Below are 27692 nucleotides of genomic sequence, written 5' to 3' on the forward strand. Positions count from 1 at the left end.
GGCTCTGGACGTGACTGGAGCGACTGCTCTGGATCCCAGTAATGCCTCCCACTGCCTGGAACAAGTGACACATGCTGCCCCTAGCAGCCCACCGCACCTGAACTTCACCTTCACTATGCACTTCACTAACTCTCACTGAACTCACACTATTCTGACTCCATGACTAAGCTGCAAGCATAGGGCGCTGTGAGACACCGTTTCTAGGCTGTCTCTTTACCGTACTCACACATAGTGATGTCTTCAGATAGTTTAACTCGACTGCAAGAAGCACATTGTTGAAGATTCAGAAGAAGATTTATTTTCTAGCAGAATACTCGATGATGTGCAAATGTACAGCAGGTAAAAAGACTTTTTTAGAAACGGGCTGGAAGCACATAAGCTTCTAACATGGCTGAAGATGGTGAATGAGGAAGAAGAATGGAGAAGAAGGGAGGGGTTACTGACATCACAGCTACATCTGAGAGAGACAGGGAGAGACAAAGGACAAACTTATAAGAAAGGAAAACCTTACTGCATAGCAACAAAACAGCAACTTAATGATAGTGCAATATGGTCTGTAAGATTCCCAAATCATGGGACATGGCGCACACTATCAGGAAGTGCCCCTCTTTTTATTAACACTAGTGCCCATCCACTGCACTAGTTCTATCAATAACTATTTCCTATCTCATATACTAAACCTATTATCCTTATCCTATGTGTTATGCAATTCAAAAATTCTATAAACAAATTAGGAAATCCCAGAATTATAATAGAAACCCTAAAATACAAATGTTATTAAATCTCATTAAAAGCGGGACATATATCACCCTAAGTGAAAACAAATTAGTCACACCCCTAACGATAGACCCTTATTCAGACTGCCGGAAGAGGCACTTCTCAATCAGAGGCAGACCACACCCATTGAGTACTATATACAGTGGGTACGGAAAGCATTCAGACCCCTTTACATTTTTCACTCCTTGTTTCATTGCAGCCATTTGGTAAATTCTAAAAAGTTCATTTTTTTTCTCATTAAAGTACACTGTGCACCCCATGTTGACTGAAAAAAAACAGAAATGTAGAAATTTTTGCAAATTTATTAAAAAAGGAAAACTGAAATATCACATGGTCATAAGTATTCAGACCCTTTGCTCATATTTAAGTCACATGCTGTCCATTTCTTGTGATCCTCCTTGAGATGGTTCTACTCTTTCATTGGAGTCCAGCTGTGTTTAATTAAACTGATAGGACTTGATTTGGAAAGGCACACACCTGTCTATATAAGACCTCACAGCTCACAGTGCATGTCAGACCAAATGAGAATCATGAGCTCAAAGGAACTGCCTGTTACGATGTTAGTAGATACCCTGAAGTCCAATGGTGTGGGCCAAAAGCAGAGACTGAGACAAGAGTAGTGTGAAAGTCTATTTTAAACTCAAGTGCAAAAGATCACAGCAAACAGTTTATGAAGGTAAGTTCATTCCAAACAATACTTCTTAGAACCTAATCTGTAAGGCACGGCCTTCATTACTATTAGGGTATGCAAAAGTTAACCATAGTTCAAGTTTACTTAGGTACAGTAATATGCAAACAGAAATAAGGATAGTAAGCAGACGTAGGCATTCCTCAGTTGATTGTGGACTCACGTAGTGCAGAAGAGAAGACAAACTGGAATATGGATCTGGATATTGAAGAATGCAGGAGGTGCAGCGGAGGAAACAGCGATGTCTTAAGCAGAGCTGGAGCCGGGTATTTAAACACAGAGCAAGATGGTGACTATACCAGAGGTGTAGAGATCCAGGAGAAGTTTTCTTCAGGAAGACAAAAGTTCAGAGATCCCAGCGTGAGTGAACAACAGCCAGTGGTTCCTTTCAGCAGAAGTCCCCTTAGCAGAGGATTCAGGCAGAAATCCTTTCAGCGGATGACTAGGAGTAAACACAAAGTCAGCAAGACTCTATTCAGAGGGCTAGCACAGGTGAGTAGAAAGCTAAAAGCACACAATACTCAGGCAAGGCATGATTGCAACACATGCAGTTTAAGTAGGTCCACAGGCAGGAAACACATGACCCCAGTGAGGCAATGGAAGCCATCTTGGCTAAGGGAAAAACTACTGGCAAAGTAAAATTAAACCTGGCATCCTGACACTGCCAAAGGAGCTTAGAGACAGAATTGTGGCAAGGCACAGATCTGGCCAAGTTTACAAAAGAATTTCTGCATTAGTCAAGGGTCCTAAGAACACAGTGGCCTCCATAATCCTTAAGTGGAAGAAGTTTGGGACCACCAGAAGTCTTCCTAGACCTGGCCGTCCAGCTCAACTGAGCAATCGTGGGAGAAGAGCCTTGGTGAGAGAGGTAAAGATGAACCCCAAGATCACTGTGGCTGAGCTCCAAAGATGCAGTAGGGAGATGGGAGAAAGTTGCATAAAGTCAACTATCACTGCAGCCCTCCACAAGTCGAGCCTTTATGGCAGAGTGGCCCAACGGAAGCCTCTCCTCAGTGCAAGACATATGAAAGCCTGCACAGAGTTTGCTTAAAAACACATGAAGGACTCCCAGTCTATGAGAAATAAGATTCTTTGGTCTGATGAGACTAAGATAGAACTTTTTGGTGATAATTCTAAGGGGTATGTGTGGAGAAAACCAGGCACTGCTCATCACCTGCCCAATACAATCCCAACAGTGAAACATGGTGGTGGCAGCATCATGGGGGTGTTTTTCAGCTGCAGGGACAGGACGACTGGTTGGAATTGAAAGAAACATGAATGCGGCCAAGTACACAGATATCCTGGATGAAAACCTCTTCCAGAGTGCTCTGGACCTCAGACTTGGCCGAAGGTTCACCTTCCAACAAGACAATGACCCTATGCACACAGTTAGGGTATGTGCACACGATGCAGAAATGAAGCAGAAAATTTCTGCATCATTTCTGCATCTCCCTGGCAGAAAAAACGCATGCAGATTGTGCATGCGTTTTTCCTGCAGAATACATGCGGATCCACATGCAGATTCACATGCGTTTCCGCATGCAGATTGACAAGCGCTTTCCAGGCGATGTTAGCATCACCTGGAAAGTGCTTGATAACTAGGTCACACTGTATAAATCCATGCAAACAGCATGGATTTATACAGTGTGAACCGAGAGAGTGTATATACTTACCTCCGATGGCCCGCGCTGTCCTGCTCAATCTGTTCTCCCTCGCCGGCAACTTTGAATTGAAAGACCTGCCGACGTCAGCGTCACGTGACCCGTCACATGACTCTGACGTCACCGCAGGTCCTACAACTCACTGCAAGTGCCGGGAACCAAGCGGGAGCGCTGCGCGGGCCGACAGAAGGTAAGAATACATTTATTTTTTATTTTATTCTTCTTTTACAGCTTTTTTAATGGTACCTGGGTGTGGATGAGACTCTCCTCTCCTCCACACCCGGGTACCATCCGCACATTAGAACGCACCAATTACGCAAGTACAGATGCAGTCTTGCGGAATTGGCGCGTTCTAATGCAAGTCAATGGCGGCGAAATCGCCGCGTTTCCGCAAAATTAATTGACATGCTGCGGATTTTTGACCGCAGCGTTAACGCTGCGGAAAAATCCGCATCATGGGCACAGCACATGCGGATTTCCATTGGGGAACATTGCTTCCCTTCTACCATGCGTTTTTCATGCGTTTCCGCGGCGTTTACGCAACTGCAAAAACGCCGCGGAAACGCATGAAATACGCATCGTGTGAACACAGCCTTAAAATAACAAAGGAGTGGCTTCAGAACAACTCTGTGACCATTCTAGACTGGCCCAGCCAGAGCCCTGACCTAAACCCAATTGAACATCTCTGGAGAGACCTGAAAATGGCTGTCCACCAACGTTCACCATCCAACCTGACAGAACTGGAGAGGATCTGCAAGGAAGAATGGCAGAGGAACCCCAAATCCAGGTGTGAAAAACTTGTTGCATCATTCCCAAGAAGACTCATGGATGCACTAGCTCAAAAGGGGGCTTCTACTCAATACTGGTCATTTGGTCTGACATGCACTGTGAGCTGTGAGGTCTTATATAGACAGGTGTGTGCCTTTCCAAATCAAGTCCTATCAGTTTAATTAAACACAGCTGGACTCCAATGAAAGAGTAGAACCATCTCAAGGAGGATCACAAGGAAATGGACAGCATGTGACTTAAATATGAGCAAAGGGTCTGAATACTTATGACCATGTGATATTTCAGTTTTCCTTTTTTAATAAATTTGCAAAAATTTCTACATTTCTGTTTTTTTCAGTCAACATGGGGTGCAGAGTGGACTTTAATGAGAAAAAAATGAACTTTTTAGAATTTACCAAATGGCTGCAATGAAATAAAGAGTGAAAAATTTAAAGGGGTCTGAATGCTTTCCGTACCCACTGTACTTCAATAAAACTCACCCTATAGATACCCTAGCCTGAACCTGCATGTCAACGGAGATGGGCATCCTACATATAGATGACAATGGCACCCTTGCTGAACAGCAGCTGCCCCTAGACCCTAAAAGTCCCTTATTCGTACTTACATAGACCAAAGATCTGACAGTCTACCAGAAACTGGTACAGATATCACATCAAACAATCAATCCTCAGTGTGTACTAAATGATTAAAGTGACAACAGTGAATAAAGTGACAATGTGCAAATTTATAAAAACACCCAAGAACGTTCCTAATATCTTTGGACCTCCAAGCCAAAGGATACATTCGGGCATCCAAACAAAGGCTACAATCAGCCCTGTTCAACACCCTAGATGCTGATTACCTGCCTTATAGTGGAGGGTGACACCCTAGTTAATGTTGACACTGTGGCGCCCCCGCTCCACGGCGGCTATCCCTGGATAACCCTAGCCAGCCCTGGAATTAATCACCCATAGAGGTATCAATGACATAAATGATCACAAGACTAAACAATAAAAGGAACTTATCTTGATAAAGTGCAATACTGATGCGGATCATCTTTATGCCGCATGTCCCGATTTTAAAGAGATTTAATAAAATTTGTATTTTAGGGTTTATGTTATACTTATGTCTTATGGTATCCTAAGCTTATCTTATGCTATACTCACATTATGCATTAACACTTCACATGCTGTTACATCACCATTATACATTACATAAGACACATATCACTTTTAGATATAAAACCGCAAGACAGTATTCACATGAGGTGTTTGTTGTCTTCAGGGGCAGGAACAGGGTAAGACAGTCCACATCCCTACAGTTTTGTATCTTGGGCTCTGTGCACACAGCCTGCTCCAAGCTTAGCCGGTAAGAGCCCTATCTATGTGGTACAATACTGGGGTTCATCGTATGTTTTCCGCATCTACTGTATGGAGGTTTCTCTACTATCAATAAAGAGAAGGGTTTTCGCAGCCTTATTCTTAAGAAGACAGGGGGTTTAGCTCCATGTCACACTACACACCGTGGTAAGGTGTATGAGGGGAGCATAGCCCGCCTAATCTAATAGTATGGGCGTCACTAATAGGCTGTAAACCAGACACTGTGCGTGACCAGCGCCAAAATATCTACCAGAACCTCATATATAGATTTTGCACATTATTTTTATTCAGGGTGCAGCCAAGCCCATCAATGCTGGATTTGTAAACTAGGGGGTCTGTCCTCATGGGGTGCACTTAGATAGTGCTTTGCAGCCTGCCTAGTCTAACAGTATGAGGGTCACTAATAGGCTGTAAGCCCTATATTGAGCACTATCTGTGTAAGGTGTTTTCTGGATTTGAAATGGGTTCAGAATCATCAGTGGATTCTGTGGTCTCCCATTCTGGTCCAGCCAGGGCAGATGCTGCTCAGCATCATCATTGGTCCCAACGCCTAGCTGGTGCACGAGATGTACAAGCTGTCTCTTGGGTCTTTGTTCCTAGCAACATGAAGGATAGGTTGCGGAGGGAAACAGGGCTGTTACAGCCTAAGTCCAGGATACATTGCACTGAGCATGCCCGTGACATGGCGGACCGTGATTAGTGGTTTGGGAGTCAGCTGATCCGGTGACCTGGCACCGCCTAATTGGTCGCGGGTGACGTCACCAATAATGTGACGGTGGGCATGGCTTAATATTTAAATAGCACGCCCACAAACATGGCGGCGCGCTCTGATCATTGAGCTGAGTTGGTGTTATTGTGTGGACGCTTGGTCGTTTCGGCTCCACGTGTGCTTTTGCTGTTATAGCTTCTGACAGGCAGGTTTAGCAGGGGATAGGCAGCCTTAGATGGAGGGAGGCAGGTAGCTTCGTCTGACAGTCTGGCTCCAACAAGGGGGTCGCTATACACCCCGAGCAGACTGCGGACTCCGTATTCCCGGCACCGCCTGTTAGCCACGTGGAGAGATACTCCTCAGTCCGGTAGCACGCCGGCTGGGAGCACGTATAAGCCGGCGTGAATCACACACGCATCCTAGCGCCTGCTGCGTAGCCTCTGTGCAGTTAACAGGGCTACGGCTACATTATGTGTCGCACATCTCTCGTGCAGTTAACGGAGATAGTGCGAATCCCTATTCCCGTTCCGGTGTGCAGTAACACGGGGGGGATTGTTATTTCAGTTGGTTGTTTTACCTTCTTACCCGGAAGGTGTTCGTCCGTAGTCCTCCAGGCTGCATCGCGGACCCCGGGTTCGTTTGCTTTCCATTATTTAATAAAGTTGTTTGCAACCATTCCCCTAACAATCTGTGTGTGACCAGTGACCTATACAAGCCATTTTTTGTGTGCAGTTTTAATACCAAGCAATGACCCCCTCCAAGAATTGGTAGGTTATGAGTTGGTTGTCTCATCAGTATTTTGCACCTGTGCTGCCCCTGCCTTTATTATATGGTTTGCTTCATCCTGATTAGTGCATTCGTTTTGAGACCTGGGCTGGAGAATAAATACTGTTCCTCTTTTTTGCTGTGTTAATAATTTTTTTCAGTTTTAATTCAACTACTCTAGCATCAAGCTCCTAATTCGCTTTGTCTAAAGGAAGTTAGATGGCAATGTTTTATTGTGTGAGGTATGGAACTCTCTACCACATGACCTTGTAATACTTAATTCTCTAAAAAAAAGTTCAAGGAGGTCCTGTGTGACTTTCTTGAATAACATTACAGGTTATTCATACTAGATTTTGTTATGGGACGTTGATCCAAGCAACTAGTCTGATTGCCATATGTGGAGTCGGGAAGGAATTTTTCCCCTAATTTTGGGCAAGCAGCATCTGCCTCATGGGGTTTTTTGACTTCCTCTGGATCAACACATTAGCTTTTCACAGGTCTCTATATATAGTGTGATGGCTCCCACAGCTCTTTATATACAGTACTAGATGGTGTCCCGATTCTAACGCATCGGGTATTCTAGAATCTGTATGCGGCCGACCAGGAGCAATCAACAGAGTGGTGTTTAAATGTGGCGCCAATATCGCTGATTCCGACCAATCAGCGAATCGTATTACTGAGGACCGGGCAGCGACGCTACCTGTGCGGGTACTTCCGCTGCGAGGAACCGGGAGATGGCCGGCTGCTCACAGCCGAAGTATCCCGACTGGCGGCGCCGCTCCCCGGTCCTCGCTTCACACTTGCCGTCGGGAGATCAGCGGCCCTAGCCATTGATCTCCCGACGGTAGCCGCATGGAGGTCAGCAGCGCCGCCGGTCGCGGTACTTCTGCTGCGAGCAGCCGGGAGATGAGCGGCTAGCGCCGGTCATCTCCCGGCTGCATCGCCGCTGACCTCCGTGCGGCAGATGAGCTGCTAACGGCCGCCATCTTTTTCTGAAATCCCGCGTCGCTGATTGGCCGCGGCTGGACCAATCAGCGACGCAGGATTTCCTGGACAGAAGGACAGACAGACAGACGGGATTAGACGATTATATACAGTACAGACCAAAAGTTTGGACACACCTTCTCATTTCAAGATTTTTCTGTATTTTCATGACTATGAAATTTGTACATTCACACTGAAGGCATCAAAACTATGAATTAACACATGTGGAATTATATACTTAACAAAAAAGTGTGAAACAACTGAAAATATGTCTTATATTCTAGGTTCTTCAAAGTAGCCACCTTTTGCTTTGATGACTGCTTTGCACACTCTTGGCATTCTCTTGATGAGCTTCAAGAGGTAGTCAATGGAAATGGTCTTCCAACAATCTTGAAGGAGTTCCCAGAGATGCTTAGCACTTGTTGGCCCTTTTGCCTTCACTCTGCGGTCCAGCTCACCCCAAATCATCTCGATTGGGTTCAGGTCTGGTGACTGTGGAGGCCAGGTCATCTGGCGTAGCACCCCATCATTCTCCTTCTTGGTCAAATAGCCCTTACACAGCCTGGAGGTGTGTTTGGGGTCATTGTCCTGTTGAAAAATAAATGATGGTCCAACTAAACGCAAACCGGATGGAATAGCATGCCGCTGCAAGATGCTGTTGTAGCCATGCTGGTTCAGTATGCCTTCAATTTTGAATAAATCCCCAACAGTGTCACCAGCAAAGCACCCCCACACCATCACACCTCCTCCTCCATGCTTCTCGGTGGGAACCAGACATGTAGAGTCCATCCGTTCACCTTTTCTGCATCGCACAAAGACACGGTGGTTGGAACCAAAGATCTCAAATTTAGACTCATCAGACCAAAGCACAGATTTCCACTGGTCTAATGTCCATTCCTTGTGTTCTTTAGCCCAAATAAGTCTCTTCTGCTTGTTGCCTGTCCTTAGCAGTGGTTTCCTAGCAGCTATTTTACCATGAAGGCCTGCTGCACAAAGTCTCCTCTTAACAGTTGTTGAAGAGATGTGTCTGCTGCTAGAACTCTGTGTGGCATTGACCTGGTCTCTAATCTGAGCTGCTGTTAACCTGCGATTTCTGAGGCTGGTGACTCGGATAAACTTATCCTCAGAAGCAGAGGTGACTCTTGGTCTTCCTTTCCTGGGGCAGTCCTCATGTGAGCCAGTTTCTTGCAGCGCTTGATGGTTTTTGCATCTGCACTTGGGGACACTTTCAAAGTTTTACCAATTTTTTGCATTGACTGACCTTCATTTCTTAAAGTAATGATGGCCACTCATTTTTCTTTACTTAGCTGCTTTTTTCTTGCCATAATACAAATTCTAACAGTCTATTTAGTAGGACTATCAGCTGTGTATCCACCAGACTTCTGCACAACACAGCTGATGATCCGAACCCCATTTATAAGGCAAGAACTCCCACTTATTAAACCTGACAGGGCACACCTGTGAAGTGAAAACCATTTCCGGTGACTACCTCTTGAAGCTCATCAAGAGAATGCCAAGAGTGTGCAAAGCAGTCATCAAAGCAAAAGGTGGCTACTTTGAAGAACCTAGAATATAAGACATATTTTCAGTTGTTTCACACTTTTTTTGTTAAGTATATAATTTCACATGTGTTAATTCATAGTTTTGATGCCTTCAGTGTGAATGTACAATTTTCATAGTCATGAAAATACAGAAAAATCTTTAAATGAGAAGGTGTGTCCAAACTTTTGGTCTGTACTGTATATTAGATGATGACCCCACAGACCCTTTACACAGCATTATGTTTCCACAGCTCCTTGTATACAGTATGATTCCCTCATTGTTCCCTAAATACAGTATGATGTGCTCACAGCTCCATATACACCGTATGATGTCCCCACACATGCAGATACACAATATGATACCTATACACAATATGATGCCCCTACATCTCCCTATACACAATATGATGCCCCTACATCTCCCTCCATCTGAACAAGTCTCTCCAACTTCAGAAAGATTATGGACGCATCACATTTTTTTTACGGACAGGGAAAAAAGTGCCCTATTTTTATGGACTGTCCAAGAATTTCTGGACAGTTGGCTACCCTGCTATTAGTTCCACTGGGGTGGCAGCCTAGGTGGATGCTGGAAGCACAACCGTCTCTCCCTAAGATTCGGAGAGGGAAGGACACCGATTCCTGACCCTTGCTGTGGCCTTTTCGTTGAGAGGGATGGTTTATTGAGGGCCCATATATACACACAGTCATGGCCGGAAGTGTTTAGCAACCTTGAGATTGTTCCAGAAAGTGAAGTATTTCTCCCAGAAAATTATTACAATTACACGTTTTGTTATACATTTGTTATAATATTTATTTCCTTTGTGTGTATTGAAACAGCACAAAAAATGGGAAAAAAAGGCAAATTGGACATAATTTCACACAAAGCTCCAAAAATGGGCCGGACAAAATTGTTGGCACTTTTCCAAAATTGTGGAAAAACAACTTTGCTTCAAGCATGTGATGCTCGTTAAAACTCACCTGTGGCAAGTAACAGTCGTGGGTAATATGAAAGTCATACCTGAGACCAGATAAAAAGTGGAGAAGATAGATAGATATGAGATTGATAGATAGATAGATATGAGATAGATAGATGGATATGTGGCACCCCAGGGGTCTGGTTACCACTGTAATAGAAATATTATGTCTGAGAGCAAGTGGGAGGTTTCCTGGTTCGGAGCCCTTAAACATGGAACACCTCCTGTCCCAGACCAGATAGGGGAGGAACCTGCCCTATATAAACTGGATCTGGGGCGGGGTTAGTGAAGTCAGAGCCTGGAGTTAGTTCCAGACACAGGGAAAGTAACAGCGAGGAGCTCTGTAGGAGCAGGAGCTGAAGACCAGGGACTTGAGCTAAGCGGAGTTCATCCTGGCAGAAGACTCTGAGAACCGGACACAGGAGTCCGAGGTTGCGGGGACTTATATATACCCAGCAGCAGAAACCCGCCGGCAGGGGATTTCAAGTCCTCTGGCCATAGAAGCCCGGAGGCTCAGTCACGAGCAAGGGACCAGCACTGCAATCGAGGAGCGGGGGCTATCAGAAGGCCCCAAGTCACCAGCCATACAGGTGAGCACCACACGGAACACTCAGGGACGTGGGCTACTTCCACTCGCTTACAGCAAGGTAGCCAGGAAGAGTGCAGATAGTCGGGGAGGCCTACAACTCCACCTGGCCAGGGGAACTTCAGTTTGCTCACAGACTGACCAGGCCTCTTATGCTAGCCAGTACTCCCGGGAGGGTCTGCCTTATCACCATCAGTAAAGACCCTGAACTGCACTGCAAAGCCTCTGAGTCGTTCCTGCTGCGCTCGTGTACCATCACTCCTATCATCCACACTCACTAGCCTGAGGCTATACTCCTCCCGTGGGGAGTTATACTACACTCTGCTGCCCTCACAACATCAGCCTCAGAGGTCTGCTCAGCAGCGGCCGTTCTTATTGACCGCAATCCACGGGTGGCGTAGTCGGACATTGCATTATACTGATACAGAGACTGCCACAATATTGGTCTGGCCACCCTGAGCCACGGGACCAGGTCGCCACAACTACTCCCAGCATTGCCCTGAAGTCCGGTCCCGGGTGCCCCATGGCCCAGGGGGCGCGTCATATAGATAATAGATAGATGATAGATAGTCCTATGATATGAGATAGAGGTCGTTATAGACAGGTTTATACACTCTCTCCCGAAGTCGGTAAAATCCTGGGTTGCCCAGGGAGATCCCTATAATGCTGATGACTTGGTGGGGTTGGTGGAAAGATACCAGGCGGTTGAGAGTCCGTTGGGAAAACAAGGGGTCGTAGCCTCTCAATACTGGGGTTCCCAAAAGGAGGCGGACACCCAAAAGAAGGGAGCTAGCGCCACACCTGGGGGGCATCCTAGAGTTCAGGAGGGGTCTGAGTTGCTGCCCAAGGTCCCACCCCATAATATAGTGTGTTGGAGATGTCATACCCCTGGCCATATTGCCTCCCGGTGTCCCATAACCTCTGAACCAATGGACTGTAACATGGGCCGGCGTTGCTCTTATTTTGCCTACCCCGCCTGCAGCGCGGTTCGTCAACATGGCGAGGGCCCTCAGGGATGCTCAGTGTCAGTTAACGGGGCACAAGTCTCTGGACTATTGGTCTCAGGAAGTTTGGTGACCCTGATAAGGGCCACACTCCCTCATCGGCTGGTTTCTGGGAAGGTGGTGGGTGTCCGGTGTATCAATGGGGACGCTAAGAACTATCCTGTGGCCCAGGTGGATGTAAACACAGACTGTGGCACCACATCTCATGAAGTGGCGGTCGTTAAGGACCTATTGCATCCCATAATAATTGGACGTTACTTTGCATTATTCTGGGAAATGTGGGGGAAAGCGGGGACACCTGGTTGCTTGGACGACAGCCAGATCGCCCCTAAGGAAACTTACCCGCAGAACATAGTAGATGAGTTTCCCATGTGTGTGCTGGTGGGCAATGAGGCTGAAGTAGCATCCCCTGAGTCCAATATCCCTGAGCTTTAGGTGTCCGAGGGAAACTTTGGAACTGCCTAACTCAGGGATTTAACTCTGAAAGGGGCCTTTGAAAATGTTTCTGTGTTAAATGGGGTGCCTCAGGAATCGGGGGCTGACACTCGGTTCCCTCATTTTGCTGTGAATGGGGATTTGCTGTACAGAATAACCAAGCCAAGGGGTGAGGGAATAGAACAGTTGCTGGTGCCAGGGCCCTATAGACGCAGGGTGTTAGACATGGCTCATTCTCATGTGTTGGGTGGTCACCTGGGTGCAGACAAGATTCAAGAACGGATCCTCCAAAGATTCTACTGGCCAGGTTGCTATAGAGAAATATAGAGTTATTGTCGTTCCTGCCCCACATGCCAGATAACCTCCCCAGTGGCCCACTTCCGCAGTCCCCTAGTGCCACTACCAGTCATCGAGGTTCCATTCGAACGCATAGCAATGGATCTAGTGGGGCCTCTGGTCAAGTCCGCCCAAGTGCATCAGTATATCCTGGTGGTATTAGATTATGCTACATGGTATCTGGAGGCCGTACCACTACGAAACTCCTCCACCAGGTGTATAGCCCGGGAGTTAGTCCACATGTTTTCAAGAACTGGGTTGCCTAACGAGATCCTAACAGACCAAGGAACTCCATTTATGTCGAAGGTCATGAGGGAATTGTGCAAGACACTGCAGATTGCACAACTGAGAACCTCCGTGTACTCTCCCCAGACGGACTGACTGGTAGAGAGGTTTAACAAAACCTTGAAAGCAATGTTGAGGAAAGCAGTGGAAAAGGATGGCCGAGACTGGGACTATATGTTGTTCGCCATGAGGGAAGTTCCCAAAGCTTCCACAGGTTTCTCCCCGTTTGAACCACTCTATGGACGACACCCTCAGGACTCCTGGAGGTGGAGAAAGAGTCCTGGGAAGCTGAGACCACTCCCTATAGGAGAGTGGTGGAGCACGTTGCCCAGATGCAAGAGAGGATTGCCCATGTGATGCCCATTGTGAGGGAGCACCTCCTTAAGGCACAAAAGGCACAGTCCAGGGTGTATAATAGGTCGGCCAGGGTGAGATCGTTCAACCCAGGAGATCGAGTGCTTGTGCTAGTCCCACAGTGGAGACAAGTTCATGGCCAAGTGGCAGGGCCCCTATGAGGTGGTAGAGAAAGTGGGGGAAGTCAACTTTAAGATCCACCAACCAGGGAAGAGGAAGCCCTACCAAATTTACCATGTTAACTTGATTAAGCCATGGCAAGATAGAGAGCCTGCGGAAGCTCCCTGTTTAATGGCTGAGGCCGATGTGAAAGAGGTCAAGGTGGCAGAGTCACTGTCACATGCCCAAAAGCAACAGTGCAAAGAGTTGTTACAGCGAAATAAAGACATGTTTTCGGAGTTGCCAGGACTCACTCAGGTCATAGAGCATGAGGTTCTCACAGAGCCTCATGTTCGCGTCAATCTAAAACCATACCGGATCCCCGAAGCCCGCAGAGAGGTGATCTCTAAAGAAGTAAGGCGGATGCTAAACCTGGGAGTCATTGAAGAGTCCAAAAGTGGATGGTCCAGTCCTATAGTCTTAGTGCCGAAACCAGATGGGGAATGGCGGTTTTGCAACGACTATAGGAAGCTGAACGAGGTCTCAAAGTTCGACGCCTACCCAATGCCTAGGGTAGATGAGCTTATCGAAAGGCTAGGACCCGCTCGGTACATCACCACTCTGGACCTCACCAAAGGATATTGGCAAATTCCCCTGTCCAAAGAGGCTAAGGAGAAGACAGCCTTCTCAACGCCAATACGTCAGGATGCCGTTTGGGTTGAAGGGAGCTCCGGCCACCTTCCAGAGAGCCATGGACCGGATCTTAGCACCCCACAAACAGTATGCAGCGGCCTACCTAGATGCCATCGTCATATTTAGCCAGGACTGGGAAAGTCATCTGGACAAAGTTCAAGCCATACTTGATGCCCTAAGGAAGGCGGGCTTTACTATCAACCCGAAGAAATGTGCCATGGGGATGGAGGAAGCCAAGTACCTAGGGTACGTGGTTGGTAGAGGGGAAATAAAACCACAAATAAATAAGGTCGAGGCGATCTTGAACTGGCCACAGCCCCTCTCGAAGAAGCAGGTCATGGCGTTTCTAGGCATTGTGGGCTACTATCGAAGATTTGTCCCTAACTTTGCCCTGATAGCAGCCCCACTGATGGATCTTCTGAAAGGGATGAAGTCAGCTATGGCCAAGTGGTCCCCGGAAGCAGAAGCGACCTGCCAGGAATTGAAACTGGTCCTCTGTAAACAACCAGTCTTGGTGGCACCCAGCTTCTCCAAGGAGTTTGTGGTCCAGATGGATGCATCGGATGTCGGGCTGGGAGCAGTCTTGTCCCAGGAGATTAACGGAGAAGAACACCCTGTAAAATACCTCAGTCTGAAGCTCTCCGCTTGTGAGAAGGACTACTCCATTGTAGAAAAAGAATGTTTGGCCATTAAGTGGGCGTTAAACACTCTGAGGTATTACCTATTAGGTAGAAGGTTCAGGTTAGTGTCAGACCATGCCCCATTGAGGTGGATGCGAGAAAAGAAGGGAAACAATGCCAGAGTGACTAGGTGGTTCCTGGCTCTACAAGATTTTAGTTTCCGGGTAGAGCATAGGCCTGGGAAACAACATGGGAATGCCGCTGCCTTGTCAAGGGTTTATTGTATGGTGACAGAAGGTGCCAAGCCCTACGGCTTTGGACAGAGGGGGGGTGTATGTAAGGTTGCTGCCGGACAGATCGTGGACGGGAGGTATGTGTCCTCGAAGTGCCATGCTTCGGTGATGTAGGATTCGGAGAAGCAGGCTCCAGCACACATAGTGCTGAGAGGAATTTAATGGGTCCGGATTACAGGGCCGGGTTTTATGAGCAGCTGAAAGAGCACCTGTGGCACCTAACAGGTGTTGGCAATAACTAAATCACACTTGCAGCCAGTTAACATGGATTAAAGTTGACTCAACTTCTGTCCTGTGTCCTTGTGTGTACCACATTGAGCATGGAGAAAAGAAAGAAGACCAAAGAACTGTTTGCGGACTTGTGAAACCAAATTGTGAGGAAGCATGAGCAATCTGAAGGCTACAAGTCCGTCTCCAAAGACCTGAATGTTCCTGTGTCTTCCGTACGCAGTGTCATCAAGAAGTTTAAAGCCCATGGCACTGTGGCTAACCTCCCTACATGTGGACGGAAAAGAAAAATTGACGAGAGATTTCAACGCAAGATTGTGCGGATGGTGGATAAAGAACCTCGACTAACATCCAAACAAGTTCAAGCTGCACTGCAGTCTGAGGGTACAACAGTGTCAACCCATACTATCCGTCGGCGTCTGAATGAAAAGGGACTGTATGGTAGGATACCCAGGAAGACCCCACTTCTTACCCCGAGACATAAAAAAGCCAGGCTGGAGTTTGCCAAAACTTACCTGATAAAGCCTAAAACTGGAAGTGCATTGAGGTGAAGGTGAAGAGGTATTGGGAATCCTGCAGAAAATACCTGTGTGAATTGCGTGAAGAGGTATTGGGAATCCTGCAGAAAATACCTGTGTGAATTGCGTGAAGAGGTATTGGGAATCCTGCAGAAAATACCTGTGTGAATTGCGGTGAGTGCTGCATTGTGATCTGCTGAGTGCTTTTCTACCTGTTTAGATTTATTGGGCTTTTTAAAATCTATTTTCTCACTACAGTTTTAGTTTCTTAGTTTACTACCTGTGTATTTAAGGGTTAACTACATTGCACTAAAATCCTGAGGTGTAGATTTACTCACAAGGGGTTAATTAAGGGGAAGGGGTCATAATTAAGGGTTTATAAGGGGCAGCTGATTGGGCATAAAGTCCTTTGGAAGTGCATTGAGGTGAAGGGTACATTGCTGGAAAAGGAAAAAAAAAAAAAAAAAAACACTTTAAATCTCTTAGTTTGCGAGTGTGAACGAGCTGCGTGTGTCCGGAGCGTAAGTGCGAACGAAAGTAAGTGTGTGACTTGTTTTTCAGTGAAGAGTAGTGTTGAGCGATACCTTCCGATATCAGGAAATATCGTATCGGATTGGATCGATACCCAAAAAGTATCGGATATCGCCGATTCCGATACCGGAAACCAATGCAAGTCAATGGTACACAAATATCGGAATGAAAATAAACCCTTTCTTTCCTTGTAGGTTAATTCTACATGAAGGAAAACAACTAACAATAATGTAGAATGACATGAAATGCCGGCAATTCATCAGCGGCATTCACCGGTACCCGACAATTTACAACAGAAAGAATAGAGCATCACACATAGATTAGATAGATAGAAACATGTCAGTCACATATATATGAAGTACAGTGACAGTGTTGCTTACTGTACTTGTCATTTAGTGTAAAGGATTTATTAAAAAAAATATTAGTGTTTTCGTGCACCGTCTCTTTAAAAAAGCCGACCGGCAATTCAGCAGCGGTACCCGACAATTTATAACAGACAGAATAGAGCTTCACACATAGATTAGATAGATAGAAACATGTCAGCCACATATATAAGAAGTACAGTGATAGTGTTGGTTACTGTACTTGTCATTTAGTGTAAAGGATTTATTTAAAAAAATAATAGTGTTTTCATGCACCGTCTCTTTAAGAAAGCCGGCCGGCAATTCAGCAGCGGTACCCGACAATTTATAACAGACAGAATAGAGCTTCACACATAGATTAGATAGATAGAAACATGTCAGCCACATATATAAGAAGTACAGTGACAGTGTTGCTTACTGTACTTGTCATTTAGTGTAAAGGATTTATTTAAAAAAATAATAGTGTTTTCATGCACCGTCTCTTTAAGAAAGCCGGCCGGCAATTCAGCAGCGGTACCCGACAATTTATAACAGACAGAATAGAGCTTCACACATAGATTAGATAGATAGAAACATGTCAGCCACATATATAAGAAGTACAGTGACAGTGTTGCTTACTGTACTTGTCATTTAGTGTAAAGGATTTATTTAAAAAAATAATAGTGTTTTCATGCACCGTCTCTTTAAGAAAGCCGGCCGGCAATTCAGCAGCGGTACCCGACAATTTATAACAGACAGAATAGAGCTTCACACATAGATTAGATAGATAGAAACATGTCAGCCACATATATAAGAAGTACAGTGACAGTGTTGCTTACTGTACTTGTCATTTAGTGTAAAGGATTTATTTAAAAAAATAATAGTGTTTTCATGCACCGTCTCTTTAAGAAAGCCGGCCGGCAATTCAGCATCTGTACCCGACAATTTAGAATAGAAAGAATAGAGAATCACACATAGATTAGATAGATAGAAACATGTCAGTCACATATATATGAAGTACAGTGACAGTGTTGCTTACTGTACTTGTCATTTAGTGTTAAAATAAAGGATTTATTTAAAAAAAAATTGGCGTGGGGTTCCCCTTAATTTTAGGCTCTAGCGGAGGTTAAGCAGACAGCTGGGGCAAATGTTTGAAGCCTGGGAAGTGGGTAATACCCACGGAGCTTCCCAGGCTACTAATATCAGCCCCCAGCTGAATACCTAGCCTTTACTAGCTATTAAAATGGGGGAACCCCCCCAAAAAAATGACGTGGGGTCCCCCCTAATTTAATAGCTAGCAAAGGCTAGGCAGACAGCTGGGGGCTGATATTAATAGCCCAGGAAGGGAGCCATGAATATTGGCCCCCTCCCAGGCTAGAAACACCAGCCGTCAGCCGCCCCAGAAATGGCGCATCCATAGGATGCGCCAATTCTGGCACTTAGCCTCGCTCTTCCACGCTGCCCTGGTGCGGTGGCAGGGGGTAATAGGGTTGGGGTTGATGTCAGCTTATAATGCCAGCTGACATCAAGCCCAGGTTAGTAATGGAGAGGCGTCTATAAGACACCCCCATTACTAACCCCATAGTCAAAGTTAAAAGAAAACACAAACACCCAGAATAAAGTCCTTTAATTGAAATAAAGACACAATTCTTTATTGTTCTAAATTAAACCATACTTACCATCACGCCCATTCCAGCTGAAGCCAACGATCTCCTGCAATAAAAGTAAAATAATAAAGCAACCTCATCCTTACCTTTCCATGGTTCCCACGACAGCTTCAGCTCTGCTACATCGAGATGACAGGCTGGACCGCAGCAGAACGCTGCCATCCAGCTTGCCATCCCGCAGACACTGAGAAGCGCAGGCATGCTTGCGCTCCTCAGTGTCTCTCTGTGACGTCATCCAGATGAGCCGAGTTCATGTCCAATGAACTCAGCTCACCTCATGCACGTCACTGACAGCGTGGGAAAATTCTCCTGCACTCAGCGCTTCAGCGTGAGAATTCTCCCACGGTGTCAGTGACGTGCATGAGGTGAGGTCATGTCCAATGAACTCAGCTCACCTCATGCACGTCACTGACAGCGTGGGAAAATTCTCACGCTGAAGTGCTGAGTGCAGGAGAATTTTCCCACGCTGTCAGTGACGTACATGAGGTGAGCTGAGTTCATTGGACATGACCTCGGCTCATCTGGATGCCGTCACAGCCAGACACTGAGGAGTGGAAGTATGCCTGCGCTTCTCAGTGTCTGCGGGATGACAGGATGGATGGCAGCGTTCTGCTGCGGTCCAGCCTGTCATCTCGATGTAGCAGAGCTGAAGCTGTCGTGGGAGCCATGGAAAGGTAAGGATGATGTTGCTTTATTATTTTACTTTTATTGCAGGAGATCGTTGGCTTCAGCTGGAATGGGCGTGATGGTAAGTATGGTTTAATTTAGAACAATAAAGAATTGTGTGTTTATTTCAATTAAAGGACTTTTTTCTGGGTGTTTGTGTTTTTTTAAATACTTTACTAGAAATTCATGGTGGTCATGTCTAATATTGGCGTGACCCCATGAATTTCGGGCTTAGGGCCAGCTGATAATGCCAAGCTGGCCTTAACCCCTTTATTATCCAGTGAGCCACCGCACCAGGGCCCTGGATGAGTTGGGTACAGCGCCAGAAGATGGCGCTTCTATGAACGCGCCATTTTCCGGGGTGGCTGCGGACTGCAATTTGCAGCGGGGGTGGCCCAGAAAGCTTGGGTCTCCCTGCGCTGCGAATTCCAGCCCCCAGTTGCCTAGTTGTATCTGGCTGGGCACAAAAATAGGGCGAAGCCCCACGCATTTTTTTTTAAAATTATTTCATGAAATTCATGGAATAATTAAGAAAAAAAGGGTTTCCCTATATTGTTGTGTCCAACCAGGTACAAATAGGCAGCTGGTGGTTGGGGGCAGCCCGTTCCTGCCTGCTGTACCTGGCTGGACACAAATATAGGGCGAAGCCCCACGTCAATTTTTTTTTAAATAAATCCATTATTTTAACACTAAATTACATTTGAGGAGTTAATAAAGATGCAGTCCCTAAGTTATTATTTATTTTTTAATTAATTTTTCCCAAAACTTTTGACGTGGGCTTCGCCATATTTTTGTATGCCAGCCAGGTACAGCATCCAGCTTCTATGAACGCGCCATTTTCCGGGGCGGCTGCGGACTGCAATTTTCAGCGGGGGGGGGGGGGGGGCAGAAAGCTTGGGCCTCCCTGCGCTGCAGATTCCATCCCCCAGCTGCCTAGTTGTACCTGGCTGGACACAAAAATAGGGAGAAGCTTCACGTATTTTTTTTTTTTAATTATTTCATGAAATTCATGAAATAATTAAGAAAAAAAGGGCTTCCCTATATTGTTGTGTCCAACCAGGTACAAATAGGCAGCTGGTGGTTGGGGGCAGCCCGTTCCTGCCTGCTGTACCTGGCTGGACACAAATATAGTGGGAAGCCCCACGTCAATTTTTTTTAAATCATTTCAGGAAATTCATGAAATAATTAAAAAAAATTGATGTGGGGCTTCGCCCTATATTTGTGTCCAGTCAGGTACAGCAGGCAGGAACGGGCTGCCCCCAACCACCAGCTGCCTATTTGTACCTAGCCGGACACAACAATATAGGGAAGCCCTTTTTTTCTTAATTATTCCATGAATTTCATGAATTTAAAAAAAAAAAACGTGGAGCTTCGCCCTAATTTTGTGTCCAGCCAGGTACAACTAGGCAGCTGGGGGCTGGAATCTGCAGCGCAGGGAGGCCCAAGCTTTCTGGGCCCCACCCGCTGCAAATTGCAGTCTGCAGCCGCCCCGGAAAATGGCGCGTTCATAGAAGCGCCATCTTCTGGCGCTGTACCCAACTCATCCAGGGCCCTGGTGCGGTGGCTCACTGGGTAATAAAGGGGTTAGGGCCAGCTTGGCATTATCAGCTGGCCCTAAGCCCGAAATTCATGGGGTCACGCCAATATTAGACATGACCACCATGAATTTCTAGTAAAGTATTTAAAAAAAACACAAACACCCAGAAAAAAGTCCTTTAATTGAAATAAACACACAATTCTTTATTGTTCTAAATTAAACCATACTTACCATCACGCCCATTCCAGCTGAAGCCAACGATCTCCTGCAATAAAAGAAAAATAATAAAACAACCTCATCCTTACCTTTCCATGGTTCCCACGACAGCTTCAGCTCTGCTACATCGAGATGACAGGCTGGACCGCAGCAGAACGCTGCCATCCAGCCTGTCATCCCGCAGACACTGAGAAGCGCAGGCATACTTCCACTCCACAGTGTCTGGCTGTGACGGCATCCAGATGAGCCGACAATGAACTCGGCTCACCTCATGTACGTCACTGACAGCGTGGGAGAATTCTCCTGCACTCAGCGCTTCAGCGTGAGAATTTTCCCACGCTGTCAGTGACGTGCATGAGGTGAGGTCATGTCCAATGAACTCGGCGCACCTCATGCACGTCACTGACAGCGTGGGAAAATTCTCACGCTGAAGCGCTGAGTGCAGGAGAATTTTCCCACGCTGTCAGTGACGTGCATGAGGTGAGCTGAGTTCATTGGACATGACCTCGGCTCATCTGGATGCCGTCACAGCGAGACACTGAGGAGCGCAAGCATGCCTGCGCTTCTCAGTGTCTGCGGGATGACAGGCTGGATGGCAGCGTTCTGCTGCGGTCCAGCCTGTCATCTCGATGTAGCAGAGCTGAAGCTGTCCTGGGAACCATGGAAAGGTAAGGATGAGGTTGCTTTATTATTTTACTTTTATTGCAGGAGATCGTTGGCTTCAGCTGGAATGGGCGTGACTGTAAGTATGGTTTAATTTAGAACAATAAAGAATTGTGTCTTTATTTCAATTAAAGGACTTTTTTTCTGGGTGTTTGTGTTTTTTTTAAATACTTTACTAGAAATTCATGGTGGTCATGTCTAATATTGGCGTGACCCCATGAATTTCGGGCTTAGGGCCAGCTGATAATGCCAAGCTGGCCTTAACCCCTTTATTACCCAGTGAGCCACCGCACCAGGGCCCTGGATGAGTTGGGTACAGCGCCAGAAGATGGCGCTTCTATGAACGCGCCATTTTCCGGGGCGGCTGCGGACTGCAATTTGCAGCGGGTGGGGCCCAGAAAGCTTGGGCCTCCCTGCGCTGCGGATTCCAGCCCCCAGCTGCCTTGTTGTACCTGGCTGGACACAAAAATAGGGCGAAGCCCCACGTATTTTTTTTTTTAATTATTTCATGAAATTCATGGAATAATTAAGAAAAAAAGGGCTTCCCTATATTGTTGTGTCCGGCTAGGTACAAATAGGCAGCTGGTGGTTGGGGGCAGCCCGTTCCTGCCTGCTGTACCTGACTGGACACAAATATAGGGCGAAGCCCCACATAATTTTTTTTTAATTATTTCATGAATTTCCTGAAATAATAAAAAAAAAATTGACGTGGGGCTTTGCACTATATTTGGGTCCAGCCAGGTACAGCAGGCAGGAACGGGCTGCCCCCAACCACCAGCTGCCTATTTGTACCTGGTTGGACACAACAATATAGGGAAGCCCTTTTTTTCTTAATTATTCCATGAATTTCATGAAATAATTAAAAAAAAAAAACCGTGGAGCTTCTCCCTATTTTTGTGTCCAGCCAGGTACAACTAGGCAGCTGGGGGATGGAATCTGCAGCGCAGGGAGGCCCAAGCTTTCTGCCCCCCGCTGAAAATTGCAGTCCGCAGCCGCCCCGGAAAATGGCGCGTTCATAGAAGCTGGATGCTGTACCTGGCTGGCATACAAAAATATGGCGAAGCCCACGTCAAAAGTTTTGGGAAAAATTAATTAAAAAATAAATAATAATTTAGGGACTGCATCTTTATTAACTCCTCAAATGTCATTTAGTGTTAAAATAATGGATTTATTTAAAAAAAAAATAGCGTGGGATCCCCCATAATTTTAGTCTCTAGCGGAGGTTAAGCAGACGGCTGGGGCAGATGTTTGAAGCCTGGGAAGGGGGTAAAACCCACGGAGCTTCCCAGGCTACTAATATCAGCCCCCAGCTGAATACCTAGCCTTTACTAGCTATTAAAATGGGGGACCCCCTATTTAATAGCTAGCAAAGGCTAGGCAGACAGCTGGGGGCTGATATTAATAGCCCAGGAAGGGTGCCATGAATATTGGCCCCCTCCCAGGCTAGAAACACCAGTCGTCAGCCGCCCCAGAAATGGCGCATCCATAGGATGCGCCAACTCTGGCACTTAGCCTCGCTCTTCCACGCTGCCCTGGTGCGGTGGCAGGGGGTAATAGTGGTGGGGTTCATGTCAGCGCCAGCTGCCATGAAGCCCAGGTTAGTAATGATGGGCGTCTATAAGACACCCCCATTACTAACCTACAAAGTGTTAAAAAAAAAAAACACACACTACACCCAGAAAAAAATAATTTATTTGAAATAAAACACACAATTTTATTTAATTCTTAGTTTACTAAAAATAATAGTTACCTGTCCACGTTCCTGCGCTGATCTCCCATGCACAGCTGTCACATCTGGAGATGGTGACAGCTGTGCATGGCTGCTGTAAGCTCACGCTGTCGGGAACACGTCCGCTCCCGGCAGCGGGAGCCACTGACTGAGGTCACCGGAGTGCATTCAGGCAGCGCAGCTCCGGAGACCTCCTTTACGGCACTGCTGTACCGTGGGAATTTCTCACGATACAGCAGGGCCGTAAAGGAGCTAACCGGAGCAGCGCTGCCTGAACTCCGGTGAACCCTTACGGCCCCGTCATTCTAGCGGCGGCAGCGGTTCAGAGCAGTCACATTCTATGTGGCTGCTCTGAACTGGAGATCTTCGTGGGACACTCGTGGACTGCTACGGAGGGGTAAGGATAAGGTTGTGGTTTATTATTTTATATTTTATTACAGGAGATCGATGGCTTCGGGGAATTAGGTGTCTTGATGAGTATAGGTGTAGTTTTTTATTTTTTACTTTATTTTAGGTGGCGATCGGCGGGGACAGGTAATGTATGAACTAATTTCTTTTAGGTAACCACTGGCCACCAATGACATGTATTTAACATTTATTGGGGACACAGTAGGGCAATTTAAATAGCAGGATCAGGCTGATGGGAACTACTGCTCCCATCGAGCTGATCCTGCTGGCAGGAGTGGACGGGGGACAGACATAGGCCGATGGGAGTAGTAGTGTCACATCGGCCTATGTCTGCCTGCACGCACACACACCGCACACACACCCGCACACATCGCACAGACACCCGCACACACACCCCGCACACACACCCCGCACACACACCCGCAGACACACACCCCGCACACACACACCCCGCACACACACACCCCGCACACACACACCCCGCACACACCCCGCACAAACATCGCGCACACACCCCGCACACACACCCCGCACACACACTAATCATGACGGGTCTGGGAGGTGAGGCTGACCTGTGCGGCCGTGGGAAAGTTCATGTGAGTTCATGCAGTCAAGCATGAACTCACATGAACCCTCTGAGGGCAACGCGGCGACTTCAAATGAACAGCTGATCGGCATCAGCTGATACCTCAGCTGTTCATTTGAAATAACCGGCGGGAAAGCGCAGCACAGAACGGGAAAGCCGGCGGTGAAGTCTTTTCACTGCCGGCTTCCCCGCCCGGGTCCTTCACTCCCCGCTCCTTGGAGCTGCGCTCCCCGCCCGGTCCTAACTTACGATCGGGATGGGAGGTGGCGAGGGGAGCGGAGGATCGGGGTGGGAGGCTGCGGGGAAGCAGTATGGGGCTGTGTGATTGTTTAAAAGCCGGCGGCTTTATACCGCCCGCCGGCTTTTAAACAATCAGGAGAATTCTCCCCCGCTGGGATGGCATTCTGATGACAGGCTGGATCGCGCTGCCATCCAACTTGTCATCCTTCACAGACACTGCAGAGCGCAGGCATTATGGGAACTTCCGATTCCGGTATCCGATATTGTAAAAGTATCGGAATTAAGTATCGGAATTCCGATACCGCGAATATCGGCCGATACCCGATATTACAGTATCGGAATGCTCAACACTAGTGAAGAGGTATTGGGAATCCTGCAGAAAATACCTGTGTGAATTGCGGTGAGTGCTGCATTGTGATCTGCTGAGTGCTTTTCTACCTGTTTAGATTTATTGGGCTATTAAAAATCTATTTTCTCACTACAGTTTTAGTTTCTTAGTTTACTACCTGTGTATTTAAGGGTTAACTACATTGCACTAAAATCCTGAGGTGTAGATTTACTCACAAGGGGTTAATTAAGGGGAAGGGGTCATAATTAAGGGTTTATAAGGGGCAGCTGGTTGGGCATCAAGTCCTTTGGAAGTGCATTGAGGTGAAGGGTACATTGCTGGAAAAGGAAAAAAAAAACAAAAAAAAAAAAACACTTTAAATCTCTTAGTTTGCGAGTGTGAACGAGCTGCGTGTGTCCGGAGCGTAAGTGCGAACGAAAGTAAGTGTGTGACTTGTTTTTCAGTGACTTTGGATTCAGGGAGTTTGGAAGGGAGGACTTAGGACTGAATTGCTGACTGTATTTCATTCTTTCTTTACTTTACTTTTTACTTAATTAATCCACCTGACCTACTTAGCTGATTCCCCCGTCCATACTTGATACTTAATTGATCCCCCGTCCATACTTAACTGATCCCCCGCCGATATCTAATTGATACACTTGCACATCCCTAATTGATCCCCGTCCATACACCTATATATAAATAATTGTGTTTTGTACTTGTATATATATACTGACTGTATCCCCATATTTAGAATGACGTCCATGTTGGACGGAGCCGTGCAGTGTACATCTTGCGCAATGTATGCATTCCGTGAGCACCCGCTCGAGGATCCATACTGCTGCGAGAGATGTGAGCATATCGTGCACTTGGAAGCCCAAATTCTGGATCTAAGTGCTCAGATAGCGTTACTGAGGAGCATCGACAACATAGAACGGAGTTTGCTGCTCACCGAGCAGACACTCAATGGGTCAATACTGGGGGTGGAGCATAGAGGGGAAGTGCAGGCTGAACAGGCAGGGAGCTGGATAACAGTAAGGAGGGATAGAGGGAAGAAGTATAGGAAGGCTGGTTCAGAACCGGCATTATTGGAGCACGACAGATCCTCTGACCGCCGGGGGAGTGTATGCTCCAGTAATGAGGGGGAGGGGGGAAGTGTAGGGCAGGCAAGACAGGTTCTGGTAGTGGGTGACTCTATTATTAGGGGGACAGACAGGGCAATCTGTCACAAAGACCGGGATCGCCGAACGGTGTGCTGCCTCCCTGGCGCTCGAGTCCGGCACATCGCAGATCGGGTTGACAGGTTACTGGGTGGGGCTGGCGAAGACCCAGCGGTCATGGTCCACATTGGCACCAATGACAAAGTGAGTGGTAGATGGAGGGTCCTTAAAAATTATTTCAGGGACCTAGGTAGGAAGCTTAGGGCAAGGACCTCCAAGGTAGTTTTCTCAGAAATACTACCAATCCCGCGAGCCACACAGGAGCGCCAACAGGAGGTTAGGGAGGTGAATAAGTGGCTAAAGAGTTGGTGCAAGGCAGAAGGGTTTGGGTTCATGGAGAACTGGGCCGACTTCGCGGTCGGCTACAGGCTCTACCGTAGGGACGGGCTGCACCTCAATGGGGAGGGTGCAGCGGTGCTGGGGAAGAAGATGGCTAATAGGTTGGAGGAGTTTTTAAACTAGAGACGAGGGGGGGGAAACCAAGGAAATAGGTGGGATGTGAGGCAAGCAAGGGGGAAGGGGAGAAGTGAATATAATGAGGGTGGAGAGGGGGGTGGGGATAGTACAGTTAGATCGTTAGAGAAGAATAGGATGCTAAATAACCACAAAGTTTTATCTTGCATGCTGACCAACGCAAGAAGCCTGACCAATAAGGCGGATGAGCTGCGGGCGCTTATATGGGAGGAGAGGTATGACATCGTAGGTATAACAGAGACTTGGCTAGACGATAGCTACGACTGGGCGGTAAATTTATTAGATTATAGTTTATTTAGAAGGGACCGGAAACAGGGGAAAGGCGGAGGAGTCTGCTTATATGTAAAGTCATGTCTAAAACCGAGACTAAGGGAAGATATAGGAGAGGGAGAAGAGGGGGTCGAGTCCATGTGGGTAGAGATAGAGGGAACTAAAAATAATAATAAAATATTACTGGGGGTCGGCTATAAGCCACCCAATATAACAGAGGAGAATGAGAAACTGCTATTAGGACAAATAGACAAAGTAGCAAAACATAATGAAGTGATTGTAATGGGGGATTTCAACTACCCGGATATTGACTGGGAAACAGAAACCTGTAGATCTCAGAAAGGAAAAAGGTTCTTGACAAATATTAAGGATAATTATCTCTCCCAACTAGTGCAGGAACCAACGAGAGGGAAGGCCGTGTTAGACTTAATATTGACTAATAGGCCTGATAGAATAACTGAGGTATAGATAGGGGGGCACCTAGGTAATAGCGACCATAATATTATCGACTTCAAAATGCCCTTCAGTAGGGTTATCAATAAGGGAACAACAAAAACATTAAACTTTAGGAGGGCGAAGTTTGATCAGCTGAAAGAAAGCCTTCAACTTATTGACTGGGACAAAGTTCTTAATCAAAGGAATACGAATAGTAAATGGGAAACCTTCAAAAGAATTCTGAATACTCAGTGCGAGAGGTATATACCGTATGGGAATAAAAGGGCCAGAAATAAGAGGAAACCAATATGGTTGAACAAGAACGTAAAAGGGGCGTTAAATAGCAAAAAAGAGGCATTCAAGAGATTAAAACAGGAAAACAGTAAGGAGGCACTAATGTGTTACAAGGAAAAAACGAGAACCTGCAAAAAACAAATAAAAATAGCGAAGGAGGAAACAGAGAGACGTATTGCTAGGGAAAGTAGATCAAATCCCAAACTGTTCTTTACGTATATAAATAGTAAAAGGATTAAATCGGATAATATTGGACCGATAAAAAGTGAGGAAGGCAAAATCATAGAGAAAGATGAGGATAAAGCTAATCTATTAAATAATTTTTTTTCGACAACTTTCACAAAGGAAATCGAACTAACAGGAGAAATGAGAAGTGACAAACTTAATCCT

The 27692-nt window shown here is 46.5% G+C and overlaps 1 long non-coding RNA gene across 1 annotated transcript in view; it reads right to left on the reverse strand.

The window, feature by feature from the left end:
* Nucleotides 1-1637: 1637 nt before the first annotated feature.
* The window catches only part of LOC141222221 (uncharacterized), a 59405-nt gene continuing 33350 nt past the window's right edge, over nucleotides 1638-27692 (reverse strand). The window contains exon 3 of the long non-coding RNA XR_012290067.1: nucleotides 1638-1907. This is a non-coding gene — a long non-coding RNA (uncharacterized lncRNA). The remainder of the gene's footprint in view (nucleotides 1908-27692) is intronic.

This window comes from Phyllobates terribilis, unplaced genomic scaffold (genome assembly GCF_046119375.1).
Source record: "Phyllobates terribilis strain yellow unplaced genomic scaffold, ASM4611937v1 Scaffold_343__1_contigs__length_2019054, whole genome shotgun sequence".
Classification (NCBI taxonomy): Eukaryota; Metazoa; Chordata; class Amphibia; order Anura; family Dendrobatidae; genus Phyllobates; species Phyllobates terribilis.